Consider the following 12,132-nt stretch of genomic DNA (forward strand, 5'->3'; position numbering starts at 1 on the left):
ACTGGTACAATTTGACAGGATTGTGTGATTTGTGCCAGGGAGGGACTCAGGTTTTAAGACATATGTTAGACATCTGTCCTGCAGCTTCAGCAGCGCACCTTCGTAATATATTCATTTAATACTTTAAGTTTGGTATAATAAATGCAGATGAAATGTTAAGATTAATAGGGAAACCAAATGAGTTTGTATGTTTTAATGTATCTAATTTTGGGAAATTGTATGAATTGTTTTTGAACTTGCATTTTTGATTTTATGGACTGATTTTGGTAATTGTTATTTTTAATACATTCTATTATATGTTGTTGATCCCTGTTGGGGTCTAAATCAATAAAATCTTTGACTTGACTCACTGTGTGCTCTCAACATTTTATGGTCTTGTAGAAAATTAGTTGAGAATTAAATTTTTAGACTTAGGGCCTCATTGCAACATTGGCGGTCGGACCATCAGACCGCCAATGCTGTGGGGAGGATGCCACCATCATACCAGTTGCGTTCCCCCACCCCGCCCATTACAACAATCCGGCTGAGCTGACTGGCGGGAACATTGCAATAGAGCATTCCCGCCGGTCAGTCCGACGGGAGGAGTGCCAAGACCAGCACCCTCAGAATGCGCACTATCTGCAAAGCAGACAGTGCGCATTCTAATGGTGCTGGGCAGGGGGGCCCTGCACTGCCCATGCCAGGGGCGGTATAGGGGCCCCCCTGTGGCCCCGCCAATGGCTTTCCACCAGCCTTTTCATGGCACGGCCCCACCATCAAAAAGGCTGGTTACAACTCTGACCGCCGTCACCCCATCAGTAACCTTGTTCCCAGCAAAGATAGCGGTCCCCTGGTGGTCTGACCACCAGGGTCATAATCTGGCAGTTGGACCACCAGGATTGCGGCAGCCAGACTCCCCAGAAACATAATGAGGCCCTGATAGTGTTAATTCTGAACTGTACTCCTAGCCCACTGAGTCTGGGGCCGAGAAGGGGTCACTTGAATCTAGATTTAAACTTTTTTAATCCCTTTATCATTTGAAGTATGGTTAAGGGATCACAGAAATGGAAACATTATCAATAATAGCGAGAGCCATTTGAATTTAGAAAATTTGTGTGAGTGGCAAATGAGATCTGAACAGGTACACTTTTGTGGGATTTAGAGAAAAAGGTCATGGGGTGAATCAAGGAAGAAATAAATAGAAGTCTCCTGGAAGTTTAGTAAAACATCCAAAAACATAAGTACCTAAAGCATTTTGCTACACTTAGCCTGCCATTTGATATCCTTATAATAAATTCCCTGGACTTAGAATCCTGAGCATAAGCATGGGTTTAAATAAATTTCTTTTAGCGGACAGAACTGCTATTAGGGCAAGAGTCGCTTCAAGATTAATTCAAGAAGTGAAGTTTTGTATAGCCCACTTCTCTCTTTCTAAAAACACCCAATTATATTCCATTTACTGGGTTGTCAGAGAGGGTATGGACCAGTTTCCCCCAAAACAAAGACATGAGATTAATTAATTAATGTATTTGTGTTTTTGTGGGAAGTAGGAAACACAGGGTAATTTATCGTCAGCTGCCACAAACAAGATGGGTAGGTAAGAATGATTTTAAAATCACAGTTAAGTTTTGCTTTGCTAAATGCTTGTGAGCACGCAAGCGATGCAGTGATGTAATTGTTAGAACTTGGGTCTTTGATTGGCAGTCAGGTTACCCCCTGTCCAAGCAAGGACCCTTACTCTAGTCAGGGTAATGGAGAATCACACTCAGTTAACCCCCGCTCACTCCCTTGGTAGATTGGCATGAGCAGGCAAACTTAACTTCAGAGATAATGTGTTCAATATTTGTACAACCACACACAGTAATACAGTGAACCACTTCAAAATGACACAACACAGGTTTAGAAAAATAGTTATTATTTTATCTAAATAAACAAGACCAAAATACGATAAAAATCCACAAAACACAGTTAAAAAATATGAATTTAGCACTTAAAAGTACAAAAATGGTGCCTAGAGGCACAAATGCTGCAAGTTGGTATTAAGCGGCATTGTGACGGAGTCGTTTCCTACAATGCAACGCCAGTTGCGCCATTTATGGAGTCGTTCGACCTCCAGGTACAGTACCTTAGCAAACAAATAGAAAACAGGCCAGTGCACGGAGTCGGGGAGCGAGGCGTCACTGGATCCAATGCTGCATCGGTTCCGGTGTTGCAGGGCAGAAGGGCAGAGGCGTCATGCAGCGGCATTGGGTCCTTACTTCAGAACGGCAGAGGTGAAGCAGCTATTCTGTGAGGTCCACAGATTCAGGGCAGGCAGCAATGCGGTTCCGAGCAGTGGCATCCATTACAAAGTCTCACAGCATCGTCTAGCATCGTTAGACTGGTTTTTCTCCAAAAATTTACTTCCAAGGGCCAGGCATTGTAATGGAACCATCTGGCAAGCTAGAGCCCACAGCAGGCAGACTCATAACTGGGTGGTGAAGCCTTTGCTGTCCCTGAGGCTTCAAAACAGGAGGCAAACTCTATTCCGAGCCCTTGGAGATACCTCTCAAGCAGGAATGCAAAACAAAGTCCAGTTTCTGTCCCCTTGCACAGGCAGAAGCAGCAACTGCAGGACAGCCCAACACGGCACAGTCACAGGCCAGGGCAGATCTTCTCCTCAGCTCTTCAGCTCTTCTCCAGGCAGAGGTTCCTCTTGAATCCTTGAAGTAATATGATTTGCAGGGGTTTTGGCTCCAATACTTATACCCCTTTCTGCCTTTGAAGTTGGTAAACCTCAAAGCAAAGTCTCTCTTCTTTACAAGATCCTGCCTTGCCCAGGCCAGGCCTCACACCAGGGGATTGGAGACTGCATTGTGTGAGGGCAGGCACAGATCTTTCAAGTGTGAGTGACCACTCCTCCATCCCCTCCTGGCACAGATGGCTCATCGGGATATGCAGTCTACACCCCAGCTCCCTTTGTGTCTCTGTCTAGTGAAGAGGTGCCAACAGGCCAACTGTCAAACTGACCTAGACAGAGTATCCATAAACAGGCAGAGTCACTGTGACGGGCTGGAACCTGTTCGCCCGCACTCGGACTTCGCTTGTGCTGACGCTGCCACTGATGGGCCCAGACATCCCAGTTTACCTTCCCGTGCTTGGCTGGACACTTTAGAGTGGCGGGATGACAGGAAGTCAAATTCGCCGCTACCTGAGCGTACGGCGTTCGGTGTTTGTGAGGAAGGAGTTGGAGGCGATGGAGGAACCGTGAACCATTTCCCAAAGGAGGAGTCGGGAGGAATCTGGACGGACGCTGAAAGCAGAGGACGGAGCCAAAGGAATAACTGGAGGCGGTTGAAACATTCGTATCCTGGAGGAGACGGCTGGAGACGAGCATCGGATGCCCCGAAACCCAGCAACCGGGAGGACGAGCTGCTGCTTCCCACCACGCTTCCGGAGAAGCGTGGCAGTACAGGTGCGTGGGACCACGACCCTGAATCTGAGTGACAGAGTGGAGAGAGAGAGAGAGAGAGAGAGAGAGAGAGAGAGAGAGAGACAAACAAGGGCACGGGCGCAACACAAACGAGGGGAAGAGGAGGGAGAATTGGAATCGAAGGGGAGGGGGAGGGACAGAAAACTTACCACGGAACACTGTAGAACACAATAGTAGCATAGGTCACCGAAGACACCGCGCACAGGATAACGAGCACTATAGAAGGAATAAAAACACAGAAAGCGTATATGTTAACCATAAGAATCACTCGGAGAACTAGTACCTTGAAAAGTATAGTAGGATAAGACAGAAACAAAAGAAAGACTTACAGTAAGAGTAAGTAGACAGAAGTGCCTAGTCCACTTACCGCTACTGTTCTCTTCTTTCCGCATGTGCCTCCCAGGGACCACCCTACAGAAAAGGAACAGAAAAGTGGAGAGTGAAGACCAGACAGCGGAAAACTCCCTACCACCCTATACCCGGCAGTTACAGACAAAAGAAATACGTACCTGCACTTGTTCACCTCTATTATTCATAATAATACTTCTTTTTTTGTCACACCTGGAACTCTGTTGGAGTCGTTCATACCCTACCATCCGTCACAGTTACAGAATGGTTTAAGCAAGAAAATGCCTACTTTCTAAAAGTGGCGTATTTACACTCACAATCCAAAAAACAACTTCACTAAAATATGTATTTGCGAATTATGAGCTCAGAGACCCCAAACTCAACATTTTTATCTACTCTCAAAGGGAATCTGCACTTTAATAATATTTAAAGGTAGCACCCATGTTAACCTATGAGAGAGATAGGCCTTACAAAAGTGAAACACAAATTTGGCAGTATTTCACTGTTAGGACATGTAAAACACATCAGCACATGTACCACCTTTAACATAAACTGCACCCTGCCCATGAAGCTTCCTAAGGCCTGACTTTGGGGTGCCTTGCATACTGTATATAAAATGGGAATGTTTAGGCCTGGCAAATGGGTACACTTGAAAAGTCGAATTGGCAGTTTAAAACTGCACACACAGACACTGCAGTGGAAGGTCTGAGCCACGGTTACTAGTGTGGGTGGCACAACCAGTACTGCAGGCCAACTAGTGACATTTAATTACAGGCCCTGGGCACCTCTAGTGCACTCTACAAGGGACTTACTATTAAATCAAATATGCAAATCATGGATAGCCAGTTATACATACATTTTTACCTGGACTTTAGCACTGGTTGGGAGTGGTAAAGTGCCCACAGTATCAAAAACAGTAAAAACAGAGTCAGGCACACATCAACTACCTGGGAAACAGAGGCAAGAAGTTAGGGGTGACCACACCAAGGATGCCATGTTTAACAGTAATGATGACAGAATTTCAGATCTTAATTAAAAAGTTTTAAAGCTGAGGTAATGTGCTTTCAAATTTCATTTATGGATTACACTGAAATGAAACATGGATATTTGTACAAATTAATATGTCATTATGGAGAAATCCAAAATAGATTTTCTTCAGCTACCAAATCTATCTGTGCATGGCCTTTGGACGTGCAATTCTAGAAACACAGCATAGTCATCCTGCCCATTCTTCCTCCCCAGGACCATTAACCACTAACATATCTTAGTGTTCATGCTCTGTGGACTAATGGCTCAGGGTGTCATATCTAGTAATATTCATGCCCCCCCCTCTTGGTCCCCAGAAACATCTTGGAATCAGCGACAGCAGAGAACTGCTGACATGGCAGAGAACTGCCTGCTGCCTTGACCACATCCTTGTCCAGTACCCTTGCACACAGTGGTCCCTGGCCACAGTACATGGATTTTGTCTTCACTCTCTGTCCAATAGCTATCCAGGTATTGATTCTGAGCAGCAAAGTTTGCAATCTAATTTTCTATTAATTTAAATCCTTGCAGCACTTTCAGTGGTAAGTGCTGTTTTGGGATCCCCTTATAACATTCAGAATAATTCTGCACACACACTTTCAAGATCAAACGTTAATAATCATATTTTGTTTTTCGGACAATTTTGTGTACATTCCTCTCATGGGGTAATGTCACAGGATATCCAAAGTATGTTTTTACTTTTTCTTTTCATGTTACCAGCATGTAACAATAATACATGGTCCTGTGTGCCATGAATGTGATATTCCAGAGAATATCCTGGTGACTGTTCAGAATTAGATGTTTTGTAGTTAACATTAAATGTAAGAAGGAGAAGGACATTAAGTTGTTCTCACCCTAAATGTGAAGGGGATGGACTAATGCACATATGCTTCTATCCCTAAAGTTGAATTTGTGTCCTCAACTTGCCCATACAAGGTAATTCGGTTATTTTACAATGAGGTTTGTAAGCCACACTGCAATATTAAATTGCAGCTGAAACTAAGGCCCATATTTATACTTTTTTTAGCACCGCATTTGTGCCACTTTTTGACACAAAAGCGGAGCAAACATACAAAATACAATTGTATTTTGTAAGTTTGCACCACTTTTGTGTCAAAAAGCGGCTCAAATGCGGCGCTAAAAAAGTATAAATATGGGCCTAAATGCATCTGTTTTGATAGAATTCGTAAGTGTGATTATCCTGGGTGCAAACTTACAGAAAATCTTTCATGGTAAGACACATCAAGTGCATACTAAAAAGTTAAATAACCATATTAGGAGTTCAGGTTAAACAGGTTTGTGAATTGCTTCAATAATCATACTGCCAAGATGTCTCTAACTTTTTCCTGCATATAAATTCAGTCAACCAAGCAAACTGACTAAGATGGTCCCAAATATACAGTCATGCCAAGACTTATGTACTCCCAGCTAGATTCCAGCTAAACTCACCTAGTCCTGTCATCAAATTGGACCAAAGACACCTAACAGAAGTCCACTTTGAAATAACTCCAAACAAATTTTAGGATATGTGGAAGAGAGAGAAGATGCACTTTCTTTTATTCACATGTGGAGAATCACATCTTCAAAACAAAGACATTGTTATTCTCGACAGTTGACACATATTTTGTCACTCATGTGACTTTTTCAAGGCTGTAAAAGTACATAAAAAACATAACACATAGGGGGTCATTCTGACCCTGGCTATCCATGACCGCCATTGCGGAGGGCGGCGGAAGCACCGCCAACAAGCTGGCTGTGCTTCCTGGGCGATTCTGACCGCGGCGGTAAAGCCGCGGTCAGAAAGGGGGAGCCGGCGGTTTCCCGCCGGTTTCCCGCTGGCCCAGGGTACCCGCCATGGCGGCGCTGCTTGCAGCACCGCTATGGGGATTCCGACCGCCTTCCCGCCAGCCTGTTTCTGGCGGTGTCCACCGCCAGAACCAGGATGGCGGGAACGGGTGCCGTGGGGCCCCTGGGGGCCCCTGCACTGCCCATGCCACTGGCATGGGCAGTGCAGGGGCCCCCTAACAGGGCCCCACAAAGATTTTCCCTGTCTGCTTTGCAGACAGTGAAAATCGCGACGGGTGCCACTGCACCCGTCGCACCCCTGCAACTCCGCCGGCTCCATTCCGAGCCGGCTTCATTGTTGAAGGGGCTTTCCCGCTGGGCCGGCCGGCGGTCTTCTGGCGGTCGCCCGCCGGCCCCGCGGGAAAGCCAGAATGGCCGCTGCGGTCTTTTGACCGCGAAGCGGTCTTTCGGCGGGAACCGCTTGGCGGGCAGCGACCGCCGCGGTCAGAATGACCACCATAGTCTCCAATTAACCAAAGAAACTGAACTGGTACAGGTAACACATTTTGACCAGTGTTAGACCTGACAGCCTTAGGATGGTCATCCTCAACTTTTTGCCTGCCTCCCTCCGTTTTTTCATTCTGTTTTTGCTGGTTTTAGGACTCTGCGCACTTTACCACTGCTAACCAGTGCTAAAGTGCATATGTTCTTTCCCTTAAAACATGGTGCCATTGGCTCATATCCAATTGGCTTATCTAATTTACTTATAAGTCCCTAGTAACAGTGCACTACATGTGCCCAGGGCCTGTAGATTAAATGCTACTAGTGGGCCTGCAGCACTGATTGTGCCACCCACATAAGTTGCCCCCTAACCATGTCTCAGGCCTGCCATTGCAAGGCCTGGGTGTGCAGTTTCACCGCCAATTCGACTTGGCATTTAAAAGTACTTGCCAAGCCTTAAACACCCCTTTTTCTACATATGGCACCCCTAAGGTAGGCCCTAGGTAACCCATAGGGCAGGTTTCTATGGAAGGAAAAGGCAGGACATGTACCTGTGCAGTTTATATGTCCTGGTAGTGTAAAACTCCAAAATTCGTTTTACATTGTTGTGAGGTCTGCTCCTTTCAGAGGCTAACATTAGGGCTACCCTCATATACAGTTTGAGTGGTAGATTCTGATCTGAAAGGTGTAACAAGGTCATATTTAGTATGGCCTGAATGGTAATACAAAATCCTGCTGACTGGGGAAATTGGATTTCCTATTACTATTTTAGAAATGCCACTTTTAGAAAGTGAGCATTTCTCTGCATTTAACTCTTTCTGTACCTTACAATCAACATTTGGCTAGGTTACTTGACAGCTCCCTTGCGCATTTCATTCAGACAACACCAACACAGGATGTTCAGTCACACCTGCACACATCTGCATACTGAATGGGTCTTCCTGAGCTGGGAGGGTGGAGGGCCTGACACTTACGTGTCAAAGGACAGTGGCCTGCCCTCACACAATGGACTGCCAAACCCCCTACTGGGACCCTGGCAGACAGGATGGAACTGAAAGGGGACCTTGTGCATTTCTAAGCCAATCTTTGAAGTGTCCCCCACTTCAAAGGCACATTTGAGTATTTATACCAGGTTCCTGACCCTACCAGCTCAGACACTTCTGGACCTGAACCTGCAACCTGTCAAGAGGAACTGCCTGGCTGCCCACAGGACTCACCTGACTGCTTTTCCACAAAGGACTGCTGCTCTGCTGTTGCCCTGCTGCCTTGCTGCCCTCTGTCTCTGCTGAGAAGAGCTCTCCAAGGGCTTGGATTGAGCTTGCCTCCTGTTTTCTGAAGTCTTGGGGCCAAAAATACTTTATCTCTGCTAAAAACTCCTTGTGCAGCGAAGTTTTGATGCCCAGCCTGCCAGAAACAATGCACAGCCGGCATTGCAGTGAGAAAATCACCACACGCCGAACTGGAACGATGCAGCCTGACTCCCTGAGTGGAGATTGATGCAGCGCCAGCGTTGCAACCGGAACTTCGACACACGGCCCACTCGATCGACGCATAGCCAAGCCGGAACATTGCAGCCCGACTTCCTGCAAGCAGAATCGATGCAGCGCCTGCCGTGCAACAGAAATTTCCCTGCATAGCCCATCGCACACCCAGGATTTCTCTGCATCGTCCCCGGGGTATCCAAATACCCCGCTACCCGAAAAGGATCCAAGTCTGCGTACCAGAAATCAACACAAAGCCCTTGTTGCATGAAAAAGCATTGACACATCGTCTGTGTGCGCCTGAAGAAACCAACACACACCTCTCTGTTTTCCATGCATCTTCTCCTCTGCAGTCCCTTGCGGATAATTTAGACGCAAACCAGCTACTTTGTGCTTGCAAGAGACATGTATTGCTTTTAAGAACTTAAGACTGTTTTTATCATTTTCTAAAGTGATATTTCAATGTGTAGTTATCAAATCTTGATCGTTTTGACCTGCATTTAATCAGACAAATATTCTAGCTTTTTCTAAACCTGTTTTGTGTATTTTTGTGGTGTTTATACTGTGTTATTGCATGATTTATTGCACAAATACCTTAAACATTGCCTTCTAAATTAAGCCTGACTGCTCAATGCCAAGCTACCAGAGGGTGTGTACAGGATAATCTGGATTGTGTGTAATGAACCCTGACTAGAGTGAGGGTCCTTGCTTGGACTGGAGGTAACCTGACTGCCAATCAAAGGCCCCATTTCTAACAGCCAGCATCATGAAAACAATCAGAGGTAATATGTCCAAACCTCACCAATGTCCCAGAACAAACTATGAGAAGTGCACTGGGAAGAAGAAGAAACTGAAATAGTTTTGCCTCCAATCCCATAAAGAACACAAAGACTTCAAGAAACCAAGAAAGTGCAATCTGAGAATGTTTATCACACTAGGGGCCAGATGTAGCAAAGGTTTTTACCCATTCTGTGTCTATGGGAAAAAGTGTTCGTACATATGGTACTAAGACCCCATAGTGTGCAAGGTCTTTATAGAAATGGTGAAAATGAGATTATAGAAACAATGAAAATAATGAAAAAGAAGTAAGAGTATCATTCTCTAGGTTCTACAAGAGTGGCATTGAAAAATTAAGTTCAAAGACATACCTTGCAGCATTTCCAAGAAAATCAAACACTGAATCTCCTAGTAGCATCTCTAGTACACATCAACCCTAGATTAAAAAATTTAAAAAAAAAGACCGTGAAAAGCCGAAGAAAGGGCAAGGCTACAGGTCAATATCAGGTCCTAGAAAGTGGTACACATCATAAAGCCCGCAATACCTCAAGTATCAACGATGTTTGTATGGGTATAAGGAATCCTTGTCTATAGGTTGCCTGCAGTGTAATGGTAATCCCAATTCATGTGTCCCAGTTATGATGATCGCAACAGCGAAGAGAAATGCAAACATAAATACTTGATAATAAACTAGGGAATGAATAATAGCCCTCAACCATAGCCAGATAGTTGAAGCACCGTAGTAATATAGACAACATTCCAAAAGGTCACCTTCAAAGTGTCTTACGATCCCATCCAGTCATTGGGCTATGATAAGCCCCAATCTGTACAGGCAAGAACAAATATGAAACCCCGTTATGGCCATATATTGGTGAACAATGGTCTATGGAAAGTGCAGCAAACAAATAAATGCGTGTATCTATTCCACAGGCATCCCACTGTAGTGTCATTCCAACAGAACGTGAAGATTAGAAATGCCACAACAACAGTAAAGCAAAGGTGAACTGAATATTCCAATATGCGCTATTAAAATTTACGACATCCCAAACCCCAGGCTTACTGACCATAAATCATTACTGTTTGGTATTTATACCTCTTATATTGTATAGATTGTTTGACAGTGTTTTTCAAATCAAAGGTCCCGTCGTCCTTGATGGCTGTGTTTAAATACTGCCTACGTACAAATTAGGAAAACAAGAAAACAGACCGATTCCAGATCCTACCACTAAAACTGGTGGCCATATTCGTATGTTTAACACTATGAGAGCAAATCCAAAAGAATGCCCAGACAGTAAACAGAAACATACATATGTACAGGCTACAAGCCCCGACGGAAAATATCCTGCTCCTCATAGTGATTCAATGCAAAGTGTATGCGTGTATACGGCCATCCCAAAAATACGAGCTCAATTCTACAAATGCTAAAAGCGCCTCTGAAAACATTAGTTAAGATCTAGCACATACAACACACAAATATAACGGTGAAATCAGCAGCCATGTCAGTGTGTATTTTCGTACTTTGACTGTAACACGAAGAACACATCATGTTATAAAAAAAAGCACAGTCTAGAAGAGGATCACTAGAAACAAAAGAACAAAAAATTTAAATGTGATAAATTAACCCCTTCGCTGCCAAGCCTTTTCCCCTCAGGTGCCAGGCCTTTTTGTGGCTATTTGGGGCCGTTCGTGCTTCCTTTTTTTCCCACATTCTAGGGATTCTAGAGGTACCCAGACTTTGTGGGTTCCCCTGAAGGAGATCAAGAAATTAGCCAAAATACAGAGAAAATTTCATTTTTTTTAAAAAAAAATTGAAAAAAGGGCTGAAGAAGAAGACTTGTGGTTTTTCACCTGAAAATGACACCAACAAAGGGTTTGCGGTGATAAAATTACCATCTTCCCAGCTTTCAGGAACAGGGAGACTTGAATCAGAAACCCACATTTTTCAACACAATTTTGGCATTTTACAGGGAAATACCCCATTTTTAATATTTTTGTGCTTTCAGCCTCCTTCCAGTTAGTGACACAAATGGATGTGAAACCAATGCTGGATCCCATTCTGAATTAATCAAGGGGTAATTTGTGTAGATCCTACAAAGGTTTCCTACAGAAAATAACAGCTGAAATAAAAAAATATTAAAATTGAGGTGAAAAAACAGCCATTTTTCTCCACATTTAACTCTGTAACTTTTCCCTGGGATGTCAGATTTAAGAAAGCAATATACTGCTACGTCTGCTGGACTCTTCTGGTTGCGGGGATATATAGGGCTTGTAGGTTTATCAATAACCCTAAGTACCCAGAGCCAAAAAATGAGCTGCACCTTGCAATGGGTTTTCATTCTATACTGAGTATACAGCAATTCAATTGCTGAAGTATAAAGAGTGAATAAGAGGTAGCCAGTCAACCTTTGTATTTCAAAAATGGACACAAGATAAGGTGTTGAGAAGCAGTGGTTATTTGCACATCTCTGTATTCCGGGGTGCCCATACTAGCATGTGAATTACAGGGCATTTCTCAAATAGACGTCTTTTTTACAAACGGTCTTACATTTGGAAGGAAAAAATGTAGAGAAAGACAAGGGACAATAACACTTGTTTTGCTATTCTGTGCTCCCCCAAGTCTTCTGATAAAAATGGTATCTCACTTGTGTGGGTAGGCCTAGCGCCCGTGAAGGGATATGCCACAAAACACAACGTGGACACATCACATGTTCCCAAAGAAAACAGACCTGTTTTTTGCAAAGTGCCTAGCTGTGGATTTTGCCT

Source organism: Pleurodeles waltl, chromosome 11 (genome assembly GCF_031143425.1).
Source record: "Pleurodeles waltl isolate 20211129_DDA chromosome 11, aPleWal1.hap1.20221129, whole genome shotgun sequence".
In the NCBI taxonomy this organism is placed as follows: domain Eukaryota; kingdom Metazoa; phylum Chordata; class Amphibia; order Caudata; family Salamandridae; genus Pleurodeles; species Pleurodeles waltl.